Source organism: Haemaphysalis longicornis, unplaced genomic scaffold (assembly GCF_048455015.1).
Source record: "Haemaphysalis longicornis isolate Haplotype H1 unplaced genomic scaffold, Haemaphysalis longicornis Haplotype H1 scaffold_3, whole genome shotgun sequence".
Lineage (NCBI taxonomy): Eukaryota > Metazoa > Arthropoda > Arachnida > Ixodida > Ixodidae > Haemaphysalis > Haemaphysalis longicornis.
Genome location: NW_027526335.1, coordinates 202,437,264 through 202,454,448, shown reverse-complemented (window position 1 = coordinate 202,454,448; position 17,185 = coordinate 202,437,264). Strand labels below are relative to the sequence as shown.

General features: G+C 46.4%; 1 long non-coding RNA gene across 2 annotated transcripts; it reads right to left on the bottom strand.

Annotated features, from left to right (window-relative positions):
- Window positions 1-11,512: 11,512 nt before the first annotated feature.
- Window positions 11,513-16,853, bottom strand: LOC144175935 (uncharacterized). 2 transcript variants are annotated; one of them, XR_013323720.1, is made up of 4 exons: window positions 16,737-16,853; window positions 13,871-13,976; window positions 11,628-11,706; window positions 11,513-11,540 (listed from the first exon to the last, which is right to left on the bottom strand). It is a non-coding gene; the product is annotated as an uncharacterized LOC144175935 (long non-coding RNA). The 2 variants fall into 2 exon arrangements; XR_013323721.1 differs by having other exon boundaries at window positions 11,526-11,540; window positions 13,857-13,976.
- Between the last annotated feature and the right edge of the window lie 332 nt (window positions 16,854-17,185).

Genomic DNA, 17,185 nt, shown 5'->3' with positions numbered 1-17,185 from the left:
CGCGCACTCCACACAGGCGGCATTTAAACACTAGAGTGTCATCTATACGGACGATGCCATGCCCACTACGGCCGACTCACACATTGTGTACGCCACGGCATGGTTCGATGAGACTATTGGACTTCAAGGGCGCCGCCACCACGTCGGTGTCACTCCGGCCCACAGCACACAATTTGAACTGCAGGCAATCTGTATGTCGACGACGCAGCTCTCCAGGAAGACACCCGTACGAGCTCAACGAGCTCACCCATACATCACCTTATGTACACCGACCTTCAAGCACCGTATTGAGGCTGCGCAAATGTGCAATTAACAATCCCTCTCACCGAAGTCATTTGGCGCAAAGTTCTGAGGCTCCGGGCATCGGTAACCGCTTTACAGTTCACTCGGTGCCAGCGCACTGCGGCATACTCGGAAATGAAAAAAGTACATAAACTGGCACGCCCGCATTTACTCTCCGTGAGAGCTTGAACACCCTACTGATTGTGACGATGGCGTCCTTGCCCGTCCCTGGAGAAGAAGCCCATCCCAAGACTCAACGACAGCTTAGTCAAGCCCGGCGGAAAGCTTACCTCGCAGCCATGGCCGACCGTCTCCACATCCGTGCAGTTCCTCCCCGTGCGTTTCACCATATGAGGGATTGAGACGAAAACACTGCTCACACCGTTTTGAGTCCACCGTTTTTATCGCCGTCGGGCTGCTCTCAGTGTCCCGAGCACGTGCAGCACTTGTCAAACCAGGACATACCTACATCCAGTCCCGCTCCAGTATTCCTGGATACCGTACCCTCACCAACGCGCGACTAGTGGACCGTGGCCCACTTCTCTCCAGTTCTGGTCTATCGGTCACCTAAAGCTCCTGCTGGGTACGCTAATAGCTTGTGGCGCGCCTTGTTGCTTTTTTTCTTTGGCCCCGCAGCACCAGTCGGTGACTGGCTTTGCGACGACGCGCACGACAGTAGAACGGCTACGACTCCAGGCGACCACAGTGTTTCACCCAGACCGCTGACGAAGTAAATAGCGGCATAATTATCCTTTCCCACTTTTTCCTTCCCTACCAAACCCCCCCCCCCTCCCAAACCCTATGATTCCCTATAGCAGCGCTGAAGCGCAACAAAATTGAATAAACACGCTTTCGATCAATCAATTTCAGAAGTGCTAGTTGCGCAGACATAGGGGCTGATTTTTAAAATTCCACAGTGAGGGTTTTTTAACGCACGAATGATCCCGTGGGTAGAATCACATCCGGTATCCGCTTATACATAGTGAGGTGGTGGTGGTGGGTGGGGTGACCCCGCGTGCATCCGGCGCAAGTTCTCTCTTAGAAATGGACACACACACACGCACACGCACGCACGCCCACACACACTGTGTTGACTAACAGTAAAGTTTTATTGCAGGAAGGCACCTTAAAGACATCTACAAGTGAAAGCGAAAAGGAAAAAAAGAAGACAAATGAATAAGGGGCGTGTAATTTCCCTAAAAGTGTGTACCGGCGGCCAGTTAGCCGCACACTGCCGCCACTGTGAGAGTGAACCGGAATTTGTCATTGTCATGTAATTTGACTATTCGCCCCGAGCGCGAACACAGTCGGCCCCTGGCGGCGGCGGGACGAACCGCTCCTAGTGTGGATGGCGCTCTCGCGTCGTCTGCTTTTTCACGTTGCGTGCGCCGCAAGACGCGTGCAGCACACGACCAAACAACCAATATGTGTGCTCGTTTGGCAGTAAGCAATGACATAGTTAGCTCTGCTTGCGCATTTCCTCTAGAAACGCAATAATCAGCGGCCGTTGCGGGTTAATGCGCTGGTTTAATTCCACGAAACATATTCGCTGTGGTCACCGCTTGAGTGTGAAACGTGTTATAAACATTGCTTCCATACATTGCACTTTTCTTATTGTTAAGTGCAGTCGTCTGCTGTTTCGGGAACGTCGAAGGGTGCTTTTGAAGGTGGCGTGGTGATTATTTAAAGGATAAAAGTTTAGTACGCGAAACGGGCCCGGTAAGAAGCGACAAGACCTGCGCATACGCGTCCAAATTCCACACCCTTGTAAAATTGCGCTGTCCCCTTATAGAAAGACGAAACAAACAAAAACATTTACACGGCACACGACCCGTGCGCTATCGCCCATACATTACCAGACACATATTTTACACCCGCAAGCGCCTGTGTGATCGTGTCCTTCCCGTACCTTTTCTAAAATAAATACCATTTTTGGAGAGTCGTTGTTTATATACTAAGGAGGAGGAATAAACATTTATTCAACTGTATCGAGTTGCTAATTTTACGTATTATTTAAAATACGTTTCTATGGATGCGCAAGAGTATTTAGGGGGGGATTTTTCGGTAAATCTATGGATGCGCAAGAGTATTTAGGGGGGATTTTTCGGTAAAATTAAGCAGTTGTGAGTTTGCGTCTGTCATGTGGCATTCCGTGTGTCATTGTCATATATATCCTTTTCAAATCCGACATGAATCACCTTGTCCAGAAACGTGTCTCACTCAGCATAACCAAATGCCTAATATTGTCACGTCTTAACATTTTTTCCCACAATGATTGCTTTCAATATTTGAAAATATTCAATGCTTGCTTTCAATTTTGAAAAAGGCGAGCCACAATTCCTGGACAATCTCGGACCAAAGGAGGGTTAATCAGTTTTGAAAATACGTGTTAAAGTACTGCTTTTTCACCGTTACAGAACACAACGCCTAGTGTAGTTTCGATTGTAAGTAATAGTGATAACCATATTTTGGCTTTTCAGGTTACATGCGTTCTCTTCTCGCTGCTCTTGCATCGTTGGCAGGACCCCCCCCCCCTTCCCGAATAAAAAAACGGAATGCACAGAATTTTATTTTTTAACCAATCCTCAAGAAGTAAATGCCAAGACAAAGGCAATATTCGTTTACAAAACAAAGTAATTACCGGGAACCCGTTGAGCTGATTCGCAAGGAGAAATAAAAAGGAAATGTTTTACTACATCTGCAACAGCGCAACTTCATTTATTGCCATCTTTAGGGTTTGTAAGCGACCTTATACGCAAGAATGCAAACACATCTTCGCTGTTGCAGGCACCTGTTAGATTTTAAAAGTAACGCAAATAATCAACAGAGCAGCCGTAACAGAAAATTTGTGCTCACTGCGAGGTCCCAGAAGCTTGGTTTGCACACTGGAAACCTGCTTGTCACTTTGCGAAAACCTAGCTAAACATGAGATGTCGATTGTACTGCGTGCGTTTACAATTCAATTCGCAAGTTCACTTGCGACGAAAGCCGTAAATAAGTGACCCGAAACCGTTATTCATCAAAACTTTCTTCAGAGTCGCTAAAATTTCATTTCAAAGACCCGTTAGAGCGGTTACATTTATATCTCTGCGCTGATCAAAATTCAGTAATCTTATGTTGCCTTTTGAACACACAAAAATATAGTAAGCTCTTAAAAGGAATTTCGGGGCAGTTAAGTAGTGTTACCATTTTAAGGCATCCCACAAATGCAAGAATGCGTCATGCTACCAGTGAAAGCGATTGAGATTGTCGTTGTAAACTGAATTTCAGAGATCGAGGCTTCCTGATTTGTTTCTATTTATGCTTTCATTGAAGGCTCAAAGCCATAGTCTGGAAAGATCGAGCTTGCTACGAGCCACAGCGTACAAGTTCATTGTCACAATTACGGCCATTCTGAGATTCCCGATGAGTCGTAGCTTTTTTTGGCGTAGTATTGAAAACTGACTGCCGCTTTCATGCTATACATTGAACGTTGAGGAACCGAAATACAGCATACCACTCTTGTTTGCACATTTCGTGCGCACATACGGCAAGAAAAAGGCACGAAGCGCGCCGCCCACAGTGTGCATTCTTACGGGCCGCTCAGCGGAGCATCCACACTAGCAGCGCGACGCTGTCGCCACCTACATGTCGAGCTCGCGGCGAATAGGCCGGCCAACACAAATGTGAAATTTTCAATCTTTTTACACCAGTCAGAAGGACGACAAATGGGAAAGCAAGCCGTCTGTGTCACTGTACGAAAATCGGGTATCTTTCGAATGAATAACTGCAGCTTACTCATCGATGACAATGTCACCGCTGTTTCTGACAAAAACATTAGTTCAGTTTAGGTTATTTGCCTCTTTTTTCTTGCAGTTGCTCTGCAGTTGTGTTTTAAATCGCGTACAGGCAATAAAACTAAGTGGTCAATCAGGACCCTGCGTGTGGCTCCTATACTGCATACCGTTAGTTTGTGCTGTTTCTCGCGTTTTCAGCGTGCACCGACAAGGGCACTTGCTCCCGGTTTTAAGGTATAAATCAGGAATGCCAAAACGTTTGCGCTATTGACTTTTGTAGTTGCAGAATTGCCCTGCGCAGACGATACCGTACCCCAACTATTGGCTACACGTGAATAAGAGAAAACCTGTGGGAAGAGAAATCAGAAAAAAAGTTGCCGTGTATTTGCATAGTGTACCTCATTACTGGAAATCAAGGTCACTGTGGTGGCCTAAGCCACACTCATCGTGGATGAGAATGAAATATTACAACTAACCATTCAGCAGAATATGCCAAAGGCTGATAATGATCAGCGCTTGAAACAGGACGAACGCAGAGAAGACACACCAGGCGGCGCTACATGTCTTCTCTGGTTGCGTCCTGTTTCATGCGCTACTTAACGATGTATCAACAACTAGCCTAACTGTCGATTTTACTCCCCAGAATCAGGTAGAACAAAAATTACGCTCACCTCCCCTCGCGGGAACCCTGGTGTGATGCCGCGCTGAAGGGGGTTCAAGCGCAAGCGGAGAGCAACCGTCGACCGAAAGGCCGCCGGAGAGCGGCACACCAGTTATATGCGCAGCGCGCCCGAAGGAGAGGAGACCGCGGAGAGTGTGCCGCGGCTATGACGCAACACAATCCAACACAATCCATTTAATCCAATCCAATCCAAATCCAATCCAATCCAATCCAAGCCAAGCCAAGCCAATCGAATCCAATCCAGTGCCTCTCGCGAGATAGTGTTCGCTATCGGAGAGGAGAGGGGGAGAGTGGCTGCGGACAACAAGGGACGCACGCGGGCAACAACGGACGCACGCAGGAAGGACAGGGTCGCCGACAAGAGATGCTCTAAGCGTCGCATCTAAAACGTGATGCTGCCGAGGTTCGCCATGCCAGAACATGGCCCTCGGAAATTACTTGAACTGCTCTCGCCCTTGCCATTTCTGTCCCGCGCGTCCGTAGCTCCCTGGACCCGCTAAAACAATCCTACCGGAATAAATGAAGCCTAGTCCATCAAATGCGTACACATTAGCGCTCGCCGCTACAGCTTCCGCTGAGCCCTGCTTCCACCGCTCACCTTCAGACTTGCACCGTTAACAAATTGTTGTTTAACAACCATGTATAAATTTACAGGCAGCTGACGACAGGCCCCACCCTTTCGCGAAACTTTGCCTCGCATCGACAGAACCGTCCGGTTTTCCCTCAAAAGTAAGCTGCTCAAGCACAATTCCGTACGCTTAATCGTTCCTTGAGAATAGCGAGACGATCTCTACCGCCTTTCCACTTGCGCAATATGCGTCCCACCTAAAACACACCCCGTCCTATGGCGCAAGTTAAAGCACCACCACCAATCTTTTGTCCTCTCCACGGCCGCTCGGCCGCTCGGAACGTCTGCAGAATGGACACGCCGCCACACTTGCGTCATATCAGCAGGGACCCGCAACTCAACCACAATCCGAAATACCAATCCACACTAGGTGGAGCAAGCAGCAATCACCTCGCGCACAACGCTATGCGTCACGCCCACCCACATATCACCAATTTCCAAACTGCCTTGTGAAACTCATGCAGGCGAGCAGTTTCAGCCATCGCGACATAATTACTTCCTACCTCCCTCTATAGAGTCGCGGTCAAATGGACTTTCGCGGCGCTAATAACGCACCGCCGAAACCTGTTCCGCCGCCCGTGTAACGTACCTCTTTCTTCAGTCTCTGCTCCTACCTTTCACACTCTTCCATTTTTTACTCGCCTGTCTCGTGATTAATTCATTGATCGTTTCTCCAATACAATTCAATTCGTCTGCCTTCTCAGCGCTCACGACAATCCTGCAAGATGAACAAGCATCTTCCTCTTTATTAATGGTTTTTCTGGCCGATCAGCGCATGCTGGCGCTCCGTTGTTTTATTGCTTGCATTTTCTGGAGAACATAGATAAGTGTGGGCGTGAGGGAAAAAGGCACATGCAAAAAAAAAAACATGCTGCCTCCTTCAGTGTAGCGCGCGTGCGGCCCCGGGCATCTAAGGGCATCACAGACCTGTTATTGCTCTGTTTCGTGCGGCTGGGAGCCGCGTGTCCCTTTAAGAAGATTATAAGGTGCTGGGAACCTAGCACCTATTTAATAGGCTAGAGTATCGTTCGTTATCAGAATTACCCAGACAAATCGCTCCACCAACTAAGAACGGCCATGCACCACCATCCACCGAATCAAGGAGTTGCCTCTCAATCTGCCAATCCTCCCAGTGTCCGGGCAGGGTAAGTTTTCCCGTGTTGAGTGAAATTAAGCTGCAGGCTCCACTCCTAGTGGTACCCTTCCGTCAATTTGTTTGTTATAAGCTTTGCAACCATTCTTCCCCCCAAAAAGCGCCAGTGAAGGACTGCACTCTGACAATTTTCGTTTGCTCAGTGGCTAAAGCGTTGCGGGACTGGAACCAAGGGTGGACGTTCTATCCATGTGGGGGTGGCAGGTTTTTAAGAAGCGGCGAAATGCGAAAGCCGGTTTGGTAACATTTTGTACACGACCAATGCCCCCAGGTGGTCAAAGTTTATCTGGAGCTCCCCACTATAACCCGCCTTATAGCCCAGATGTAGGTTGTGTCCGTTAATCCCCAATGTTTCATTTCACTTTACACGAGCTTAACTCTTCTCCGCAGCCGCTACGGGCCCGCCTACGACTTACTCCCTCATCTGCACCGTTCAGGCGTACCACCCACGCGACCCCGCGGCCAGAGTCAAGGTCCCGCCCGACGGCGTTTGCGACTTTGTTTTCTTCGAGTCCTTGTACCACAACTCCACGAACACTTTTCAGGGAACACCAAATACTCGTGTGGTAAGCTTCCTGGAACTGGGGAAGCATTCATACCAAACACAGTACGGTTTCGCCATCGAAGCCCGGTGAGTGGCTCTTAATGTGCAGCTCTTCTCACTGTTCTAGGGAAAGAAACTAGGGGCAACTACGCAAGTCCCTTTATGTGTGAATGTTACACCATTACGTGCCGCTGAGTGCCGATTAGTGAAGCTGCGAAGTATTGGTGTGGTGCCCGAACGTTCTTTAGCTCAGTGCTGCCTATCGGGGCTTGTACATTTGCCTTGTCGTCAGTTCTCGCTTTCACCCCTCCCGGTTGCTCCGGCGGCTCGCTCGCTGCACCGCTGCGCTCGTCGCTTTCGCGCTGCTCAGGAACGCAGGTGCACCTTTATTGACCAAAGCCTCCTCAGCTCCCTGTGTTCTCTTCACTTCGCAGCCGATTGTTTTGGCTGTGACGTTATTGCTGTCTTGGTACGTGAAGTGGTTTCGCAGCAGGAGGTAGCTTCGCAAGTGCGTCTACGCTGCGATGGTCCCGTGCTTCCTACGAGGTGACCTGGTACTTCCCTGCACGCTTTGCCGGCTCGCCTGGCAGTACCAACGACGGCTGTGCTTCTAGTTAATAGTCCTGAAGCAACATCAAACGATAGCCCAATACGAGTCGTAGCGCACGTGGATTAACACAGCCTTTGCCTACCACGGGCCTTGGACGAGGGCGGTGTATTTAGAGCGAAGCATTGCTTGGATCTTCTCCCAGTTTTGTGGTGACGGCTGCTGCTTGCTCGAGTTTGTGCTGCTGGTTGCTTTTGAATGCGCTGCGGGTTTATATATTTTTTTTGATAACGCTGCATTAGGCGTATCGCGCTAGCGATGCCACGAGTAGTAATGACGAGATGAGTGTATGATGGTAAAAGCGGGGGGGGGGGGGGGGGGGGGGAGAGGGTTGGAGGTGAGGAGCGAGGCAGGCGGGAGTCGCCCTGGCAAGAAACAGCAGATAACGCTTTCAGAACAGCCAAAGTAACAAACCAGGCCAGGCTGGATCATGTTTCCCAAGAGAAAGCGAAGCACAATCTTCGACGTAGCTAGATGTGCGCACACAAGATGGCGCTACTGGGAGGGAAATTTCCTTTCTCTGTGTATGTTGGAAGCGTATCGCGAAGCGTGACGAATTATTATCAGTTGTACACTTTTGCCTGGCGGATATAACCATACTGATGGAAACTTGGTTGTCATCGAAAATTGATAGGAAAATTTTGGGTGGTGTACAAAACGACGTTCTTTATCTCTGCGGCTGGGGTAGCCATTCAGGCGGTGGTGTTTTAATTGCAGAATTAAATGAATTTGCCTCTTTCAAAATTAATGTGGCTTCTGAAATAGAATTCGTCTGTGTCTGCATTCGCATCTACCACGAAGTCTTCTTTCTTTGCGGCAGCTATAGGCCTCCAAATTATACTTCGGGATTTTCGGAGAAGTTTCATGACGTTTTAGATACGTTACATATTCCATTTCCTGCTTCGTGTTCTTTCCTTCGGGAGACTTCAATCCACCCAATATTTCTTGGTGTATGCCCCAGCCACGCGCAAACACCGGCTCGTCTTACACCGCACGTTTTGCCAGTGTGTGCTCAGATTTCCATCTGATTCAACTTGATAAATACCCGACCCTTGGTACTACAACCAGCTCATTTATTCAAGACCTGGTTTTCACCACTCACCCAGTTCTCGTTACATCCCTTTCTCTCATACCTGCTCTCAGTGACCATTCAGTGATCCACTTTAGAATACCCAACAGCTATCCGAGGCGACAGAAAACTTCCAAAACAATCAGATATTACATACGAGCTGACTATGCTAGAATAAATAGGGAGCTGGAAGTGTTCACAGAAGAATTGTTGCATAATTTCGATCAACGTTCTGTAGACAAAAATTGGCACCTGTTCAAAACTAAAGTGTCCGAATTAACAAAAAAATATTTACCCCTGCGTACAATAAATTAAATACTGATCAGTTACCGTGAGTTACACCGACCTTAAACCGACTACGCAATACAAACCACCGTCTTTATCGCAAAGCCAAACGTTCGAGGTCAAATGACCAATGGGGTTCATACAATGTCACAGCCGGTGAATATGCGCATGCGCTTGGCGTGGCAAAGCGTTCTTTTTATGAAGTTATCCTCCCATCTGTGCTTAGAACTTATCACCGCAAATTCTGGCTAACTGTCAACAAAAAAAAAAGTGGAAAGAAAATTCATGTCTGAAGGCGACTGCGTTATACCAAGTGAAATGTGCTGTGAAGACTTACGTGCTGTATTTTTGTCGGTGTTTGTATCCTGTGTACCACCCCGTTTGCTCCCTTCCCATGCCTGCAATTATTTACCCATGCATACAATAGTTATAGACTGGGTGGGTGTCACCAAAATGAATAAGGAATCTGAAACCTTCTTGCCCCGGAGATGATGATATTATTGCAAACTTCTTGAAAAATACTATTCGCTGTAATTATGCCCTAGATTTTTTCCTAGTCTCTAGGAACTTCTACAATGCCACAGGATTGGTAGGCCGGGAAGGTGATTCCCTTGCCCAAAACAGGTAACACTCATATTCTCATGAATTATACACCCATATCACTCATCAGTGTACCATATAAAATTGCTGAGCACATTATCTGGTTATTTAGTCTACGTTCTCGAAAGCAATTCCTTTTTTAGCAAGTACAAACTCGGTTTCAGAAAAAAATGCTCCTGTGATACTCCGTTGCTCAGCCTCACTAACAACCTTTTAGCGCCGGTAACCGTTCTTCAGTTATCGACTCCGTATTTATCGACTTTCCAAAGGCTTTCGATACCATTTGTCATGAACTACTATTTTTTAAATTAAAATCGCTGAATCTAGATCTAAATAATATAAAATGGTTGGAGTGTTTTAACTAACCGCACAGAATATGTAGTTGCTAATGACTTGATTTCCGCTCACTGCTCTCTTACATCATGTGTTCCACAACGTTCTGTCTTAGGACCCCAAATATTCTTAACCATGTATGGGTTTGTTTGTTTATTTATTGTTTGTTTTACTACTGGGTGACGTCCGATTGTGTTATTTGCGTTCCAAACGAAGCGCGTCTTCCATTCTTTACTTTTATGCCGCATGGCTATCACATTCAGATAAGCAGACTGTTTCGCCCTAACGTCACTTGAACAGAAAAACCTTCTGTGATCTGCAATGTTCTGGATGTGCATCGACAGTTCCATAAACATTTTCGCAGAAAGATTAAAGCCTGCACAGCAGACGCCGCGGCATTCGATCTCCGACGCTCGCTTGCGTAGGTCAGTTTGCGGACTGCTGCTTCGCCGCCCGTGTTCATTTGAATTGTTAGGGGAGCACAAGTTCGCTCCAATGAACTTGTTTTCCTTGAAGGCAACTGCGTCGTGTTTGGCAACGTGACATCTGGTGGAAGTGCTGGGTACATGCACCCTCAACCCTCTTCAAGTCGTCCAACAAACCCATACATGGTTCGCGGCATTATTAACGACTTCTCGAACACACCATAATCAACTATTAGACTTTTCGCAGACAACTGCGAAATATATAGATAAATTCTTTATTCCACCGACCAAAGTGTACTACAGTCTGACCTAAATAAGATTTCTGCCTGTTGCAATACACGGTTAATAAAGCTGAACAAAAATAAATGCAAAGTAAAGCGGGTAACCGGTCATAAAATGTCAGACTACCGCGTGCTCTTACATACTGAGCCGCGACTCCCTAAACAAAGTGTTATGCTACAAATAACTTGGCGTGTATATCTCGAATAACCTTTCTTGGCAAACGCACATCGAACACCTCACAAGTGAGGCTAACCGCATTCTCGGTTTTTTTACGGCAAAATATTGGTTGTGCTTCCACAGATGTAAAACTCATTTTCACCCTATTGAAAATGTGGAGTTGGTGGAATCCATCAAAAATCAACATGGTGGATTATGGTAATGGAATTAATGATGGCATGATGGCAGATGACTGCATGCTGGCAGGGTGATGGATGATGGCAGATGACTGCATGCTGGCAGGGTGATGGATGACGGCATGCGGCGGTAGCTGATGGCAATGGTAGCGTCGATGCTGGCAGCTCGGGTGACAGTATGACGGCAGATATGCGAAATTGCAAAAAATGATGACGACATGAAAAGGAAAGATGTTATGCAATGCTAATTAAAAACTGGTTTCATTTCTTGCGAATAAATTTATAACATAAGATTTGCAGCAAATAAGTAAGCTTGCATATGCGTTTTGCTCTGTCCATTCATGTCGTGATCATTTTTCTGCTATCCTGCTACAATGATCTGAAAACTTAACCATTTTATGAGAGCTTAGATGTGTGTGCTGGGGTGCTTAAACATATTACACAAAACAAACTTGGTTTTAACGTTGAATATATTATCATTAAATATCAAATACGGTGACTCTCTTCGAACAGGTGGGCAGCTGAAAAGAAAAAAAAACTGAGTTACACACTAAAGCTTATACAATCCAGATCAACTCAAAACAAATGTATATTCACATTTCACATACCTCCTTAAACATTCTGAGATGGTCACTCCGATGTGGTCCCTTGCTTATGCCCTTCCTCTTTGCCATAAAAATAGAAAGCCTGCAGAAAAAGAACATTTTCAACAAATTAAGTGGAAACCATCCTGCTAGGACTCCCTTCAGGTCATGGAAGGGTGCTCTTGACCGGCACTGCTCTAAAAGGCATCGCATGGTGGCAATGCCTCTCCCGGGAAAGGATTTTAGTAAGATGCAAGCGTGCATGCATGCAACCGAGAATTTCAAGAGAACATGCGTTAGCAGCAGGTGGGAAAGAAGCAAAACACCCTCGTCTAGAAGAATTCTATGCTCAAAGCGCAGCCAGCGAATACCAGGCGCAAAAAAATGTAGCTTCAGGCGAGTGTGTTGAAGGTTAGGAACACGTTAAATTGAAAAGTGAAGAAGGCCAGATGACATTAACCTGGTTGGATGCATTGAAGCGACGAAAAGAAACGCACACAGTTTTGAGATGAAAGTGCAGACTAAACGAACGCTTGGAAAAACTTCAGCAAACTTGTGATGAATTTAGAGAAAGTTCAATACTATGAGGACAACCGAGCTGTGCAAGCACTAAAGACCCTTTCGGAAGCCGCACAAGAAGGAGAACGGGTGTGCCAAATTTGCCATGGAACAGATTATCAATAGTGATAAGGCGCGCTAACTAGACAGGAACCCACGTTGCGGCAAAGTGTTGTGGAAGGCGACTTCTTGTAAAGGATACGAGCATGTGAGGGGCAAAAAACTGCTGAAGCTGCCGTGTCAAAGCACACTAAAAATCTTGTCGGACCTTCTGCAAGAGACTCGAGTAATAAACCTAATAAAGGAACGGCTTCAAGTGGAGGGACAAAGCTTGCGGTCACTAAAAGAGCCATACTGCAGCCTGATTACTGACGAAATGTCAATACAGGAAAAAGTAATTTATGGCTGCCAAGTCGACATATTTCCGGCCTTGATATAAGTTGTGAACCTTGAACCGGTGGTGCCACTGAATTAGCCTGCAGGCTCCTTTGGTTTGTCCTGCGAGGGCTTTCCACGGCTGACGCTATCCCCTTAGGGTATTTTTTTACCGGGAACAGGAAGCATGACCGGCTCCGTAACCTGAATTTTAGTGTGCTCAACTGTGTAAGAGGTAGGGTTCTTCATTATCCGTATTGTCACAGACAGCCACCAGACAAACAGCGCCATGTTCCTAGGCATGTCGGTTGACAACACACTACAACATCAGCATGTTTTGCAACATCCAGCGCGGCAAAATGACCCATCGTGCCTTTTATTTGACCAAACCACCTCATTAAGAACCTTAGAACAAATTTTCTAGAGAGAGAGAGGGGGATGTTTGATGGAATGCAGAAAGTTAGGGACTGTTTTGTTCTCAAGGCCCTCTTTAAGATCCAATAAAAGTTGTCACTTGTGAACCCAGTTTGGCTCCTAAGCTGATCACACATTGAGCCGAACCTAGAAAAAATTAAGCTGTCCCACGCCACCTTGATATTTTCGCCTGTCGTCATCAGCAGCCCCAAGTTCCTTCAGAAAAAGCCCAAAGGTCACGAATACGCTACAGAATCGGAAATTCCAGTAAAACAAGCTGAATAGTGCAATCCCATGTTAAGGACCATGCATCTACTCCACGTAAATATGTGATTGCAGCCTGTTCAGCAAGGTGTCTCAAGTGAAGCATGAAGCGCAATAACACAACAGCCGAACCAAGAACTGTAGCGCGGATGGCTGATTGTGTGGCCACTTTCCGAATTGACGCCACCGCATCACCGATAGCGTGCGCCACAGGCGACGCGGCGGAGGAAAAGAGAGCTATCGTTCTCACAGGCGGAGAGGAGCATTCGGTGGGCTGCACGAAAAGGGGGATATCAAGCAGCTGCGTCACTTCTAAATGTTGCATCATGTGCATACTAGTTCTCTTTTTTACTAAGAACTCCCACCTTCGTGCTTGTGTTTCAGCAGTCCAATGTACAATGGCAGCAAAGGTTCATGTTAAACAATACATAAAGACGTTAAATACAATACATCCAAATTCACTGATTCCAAACTCGGAGAGCAATGAATTGCTGAAATGAAGATGCCGACCAGCATATATATACAGTGCTATTGGAAGACCAAAGCACTGCACTCTCGGTCAAATTAGGCAAGTTCTGGTAACTGAATTTCACAGTGCACGTCGTAGCATTGCACTACAATTGTATAGAACTAGGTGCTCACCTCTTGTAACCAACCTGAAAAACAGCCAGTGACATCTGATGAGAGGTCCATCCAGATAGGTCCATCCACCAAGTAGGGCATGCCAGCTGATCTCCACTGCAAGGTGTAACAGTCAGTAGCCTGCAAAATAAGTGAGTGGCAAACAACAAGCAAATTGCATTAGCCTTAATCCTTCAAAGTTCTAAATGCGATATTAAGGTGTCGAGCAAGGTGTTCTTCACACTCCAAGCGAAAATATGAGAACGTTAAAATACCACATTACCTGGATGTAAGGATGGCCGAAGTGACTATCACAGCATAGTGACAATGTTAGCGATCAAGCTTCTAACTCAATTCTCTCTTTGGAAGTAGATGCCGTTCATTATGACCAGTTCATGTATGCGTAAAAAGGTGCCGAGATGAGCTCTCTCATTGCTATACGGCAAATTGCTTCCACGATTCTGTAACAAAGCGCAGACCTAAATGATGATAACGTTGCCTTAACAATTAGGGAGTGCCTAGCGTTCCGTCCAGCCGGAATGCTAAAAACTGCTAAAGTTCCGTCCAGACTGAACGCCAAATCAAAACCAGCCAATTAGCCGCCATTTCTCATTCTGGGATTTGGTGTAGTGGTTCCGCGGCTGACTACGAACGTTGTAGGCCCTGGTTCGATTCTCGCACCATTTTTGTGTGTGTGTGTGTGTGGCCGTGGTTAGCGTTTTGTAATAGCAAAACGTCCCGCCCGCTTTACAATTCACGCGATGAGAGCAGTAGGTCTTGGTTTTTTACTCAAGCGGCCGAGCCGCCCCCGCTCACTGGAGCCAAGGCCGACGTAGCCATCGCCAGTTACACCCAATCTCCTCTAATTATTACCAGTGATTAATAATTAACAGTGACTCTGGCTAGTCAGTGAGCGGAAGCGGTTTGGCCGGTTAGGTAAAAATCAAGACCGACTGCTCTCGCTGAAATATTGTGAAGCGGGCTTCGGGTGGCGACTTGGAGATCTGTCCAGATTGAGCTAGAGTTAGTCCGATCATCTGTAATTATTAATAATGATTAATAATTATCAGTGATTCTGGCTAGTCAGTGCGCGGTAGCTGTTTTGCTGGATGGGTAAAAATCAAGAAAGACTGCTCTCAACGCGAGTTGTGTCTCCTCCGGACGGAACTTTAGTGACAGTTGCCGTTCCGTCTAGACGGAACGCTATACACAGCCTAACAATTCTGCCAAAGGAGGCTGGAAAGGCTGTGATGAACTGCTGAACAACAATACAAGTGAAGCAATTTTTTTTTGTTTCTAAAGTCTCTTCTAGGTGATTGCAGCTTAAACCAGGTTGAATTCTTCTTCCCACGCAGTGCTTGAAGCCCACATGATGCGTCGGTGCATGCTTTCAGCTGGTACCGTCAATATCATGGCAACAATTTTTTTCCTTCAAAACATGAATCTAATTAGTCCTTAACAATGGCCGCGATGTCTTAGGGAAGCATAGGGAACCAGATTTAAGGTTGTGCTCACATTGACATCAAACCCATTGAAACGATTTTCAAAAATGATACACATTGGTATAGGCCGCAAAATTTGAAACATGACAATAATGCATTACTGCCAATAATGACAATAGCCAGTGCTTAAAAAATTATTGCGATGAGAAAGAGGTTATCCTCTTCTGAAAAATTAAGAAAAACTTTCAGTGTGATCTAACCATCTAGAAAAGGCTGTTCTCCCATCTATTCTCTAGCGGCATATTTTCTAGAACTATATTTATTTACATCAAGTCGTGTTTTTAACAGAGTGTATTATTTGCTGTGCAATTATGTACACAAGCTACTAGAAAGAGACCTTCGGCCTTAACCAGTCCAGAGGAGACCCACTTTTTTTTTTTGAAGCATTTGCTCTTGTGCGGGGTGCACTCATCCACAGAATGAGAGCCCAATACAAAATTTAACTGAGCAACACGCGCGGCCGCGAATTATTCGGAGACGGTAGTGAATGTTGCAGTGCTTAAACGCTCCCCACGTGCGGCCAGCATTGCTTATACCTCTGCACCAGACGCACGATACGCATGTAGTTTCGACGTGGTAGCAAATTCGGGTTAAATGAACGTTTTTGGTGCTACTGATGCACATGCACAAACATATATGCGATTATCGAACGATTGGAACACTCAAACATTCACTGCACATGCGGGGCTTGCGAGTGTGACGCCAATTTCAGCCATCGTACCCTCAATCTGAACGCAGAGAGCCTTGTTTGTACCAGTGCACTTTTCTGAGTGACCGCTTTGAAAAATGACAATCCCTGCAGTGTAGTGTAGACTGCTATGTGCCTCGGCTAAAAGTTACCTAAAGCGTACCACTCCAGTCCAGGTACGAAAAATGATGCGAAGAACAATTTGCAATTCCTTAAAAAGAACTACCCACCAAAAAAAAAAAAAAAACTTGCGAACTCAACCTGGAGCGGTCGACCGCGCGTATTGGCGATCGGTTGTTGCGAGCACCAATCCGTTTAGCCAACGTAGCAGTATGGTCCTACTTCGCTCAACAAAAAGCCTACAAACGGCACAAACAATAGGGCTCTTCGATTTACAGACTCGAAATCACCGCGGATATTCCGCCGGAGTCCGATGATTCCCCGAAGCCATAAGGATACACAAGAAAATCGAATGCCTGACTGCTTTCAGGGAATCGGCGGTGAGTCCGGGACTGTAAATCGAACAGCCCTACTGTTTCTAGTCCCGCACGCAATATACGCGGTCGAAAGGCAGATCTACGTAACCCTCAAAATCAGTCGCTGTCAAAAAACATTAGGGCTACCCGACGACGCAAACGTCTAACACGGAACGGAAGAGCCCTGCCCTGTTAAATACACAAGTAAAGTGCAAAAAGTTGACTAGTCACTTACCTTAAATCACAGGCGACATATCTTCGTCGAAACAATAATCCGCTGTCTTCAAAACAACCACAACAAAGCCACTCGACAAGCGCGTACAACTCCACCGTCTCGGCGGCCAGGAAGAAAGAAATGCGGCGGCGTGATGGCGTGGCGATGTTGCTGGATGGAGCAGTGGAGTACTGAGGTCGGGGTTTCGGTTTCGGCTGTGCCTTGGTGTTTTCGTAACGCAGTCCATACACGGCGCGAAGTGAACAAAATGCGTCGAAACAAATTCTGGCTTGAACATAGACACATAAAGCAATGTAAATAGAAAGATAAGGTTGCCATACCCAGCAAAAAGTTGAGTTTGTTAGGCTATCCTGTATATGAGCGATTGAGTTGTGGAATAAACCTCCGACATCAATTTGGGGGAAATCACTTTTGGTTAAAAACTACCAAGAACAGGCACATTTTTCGTT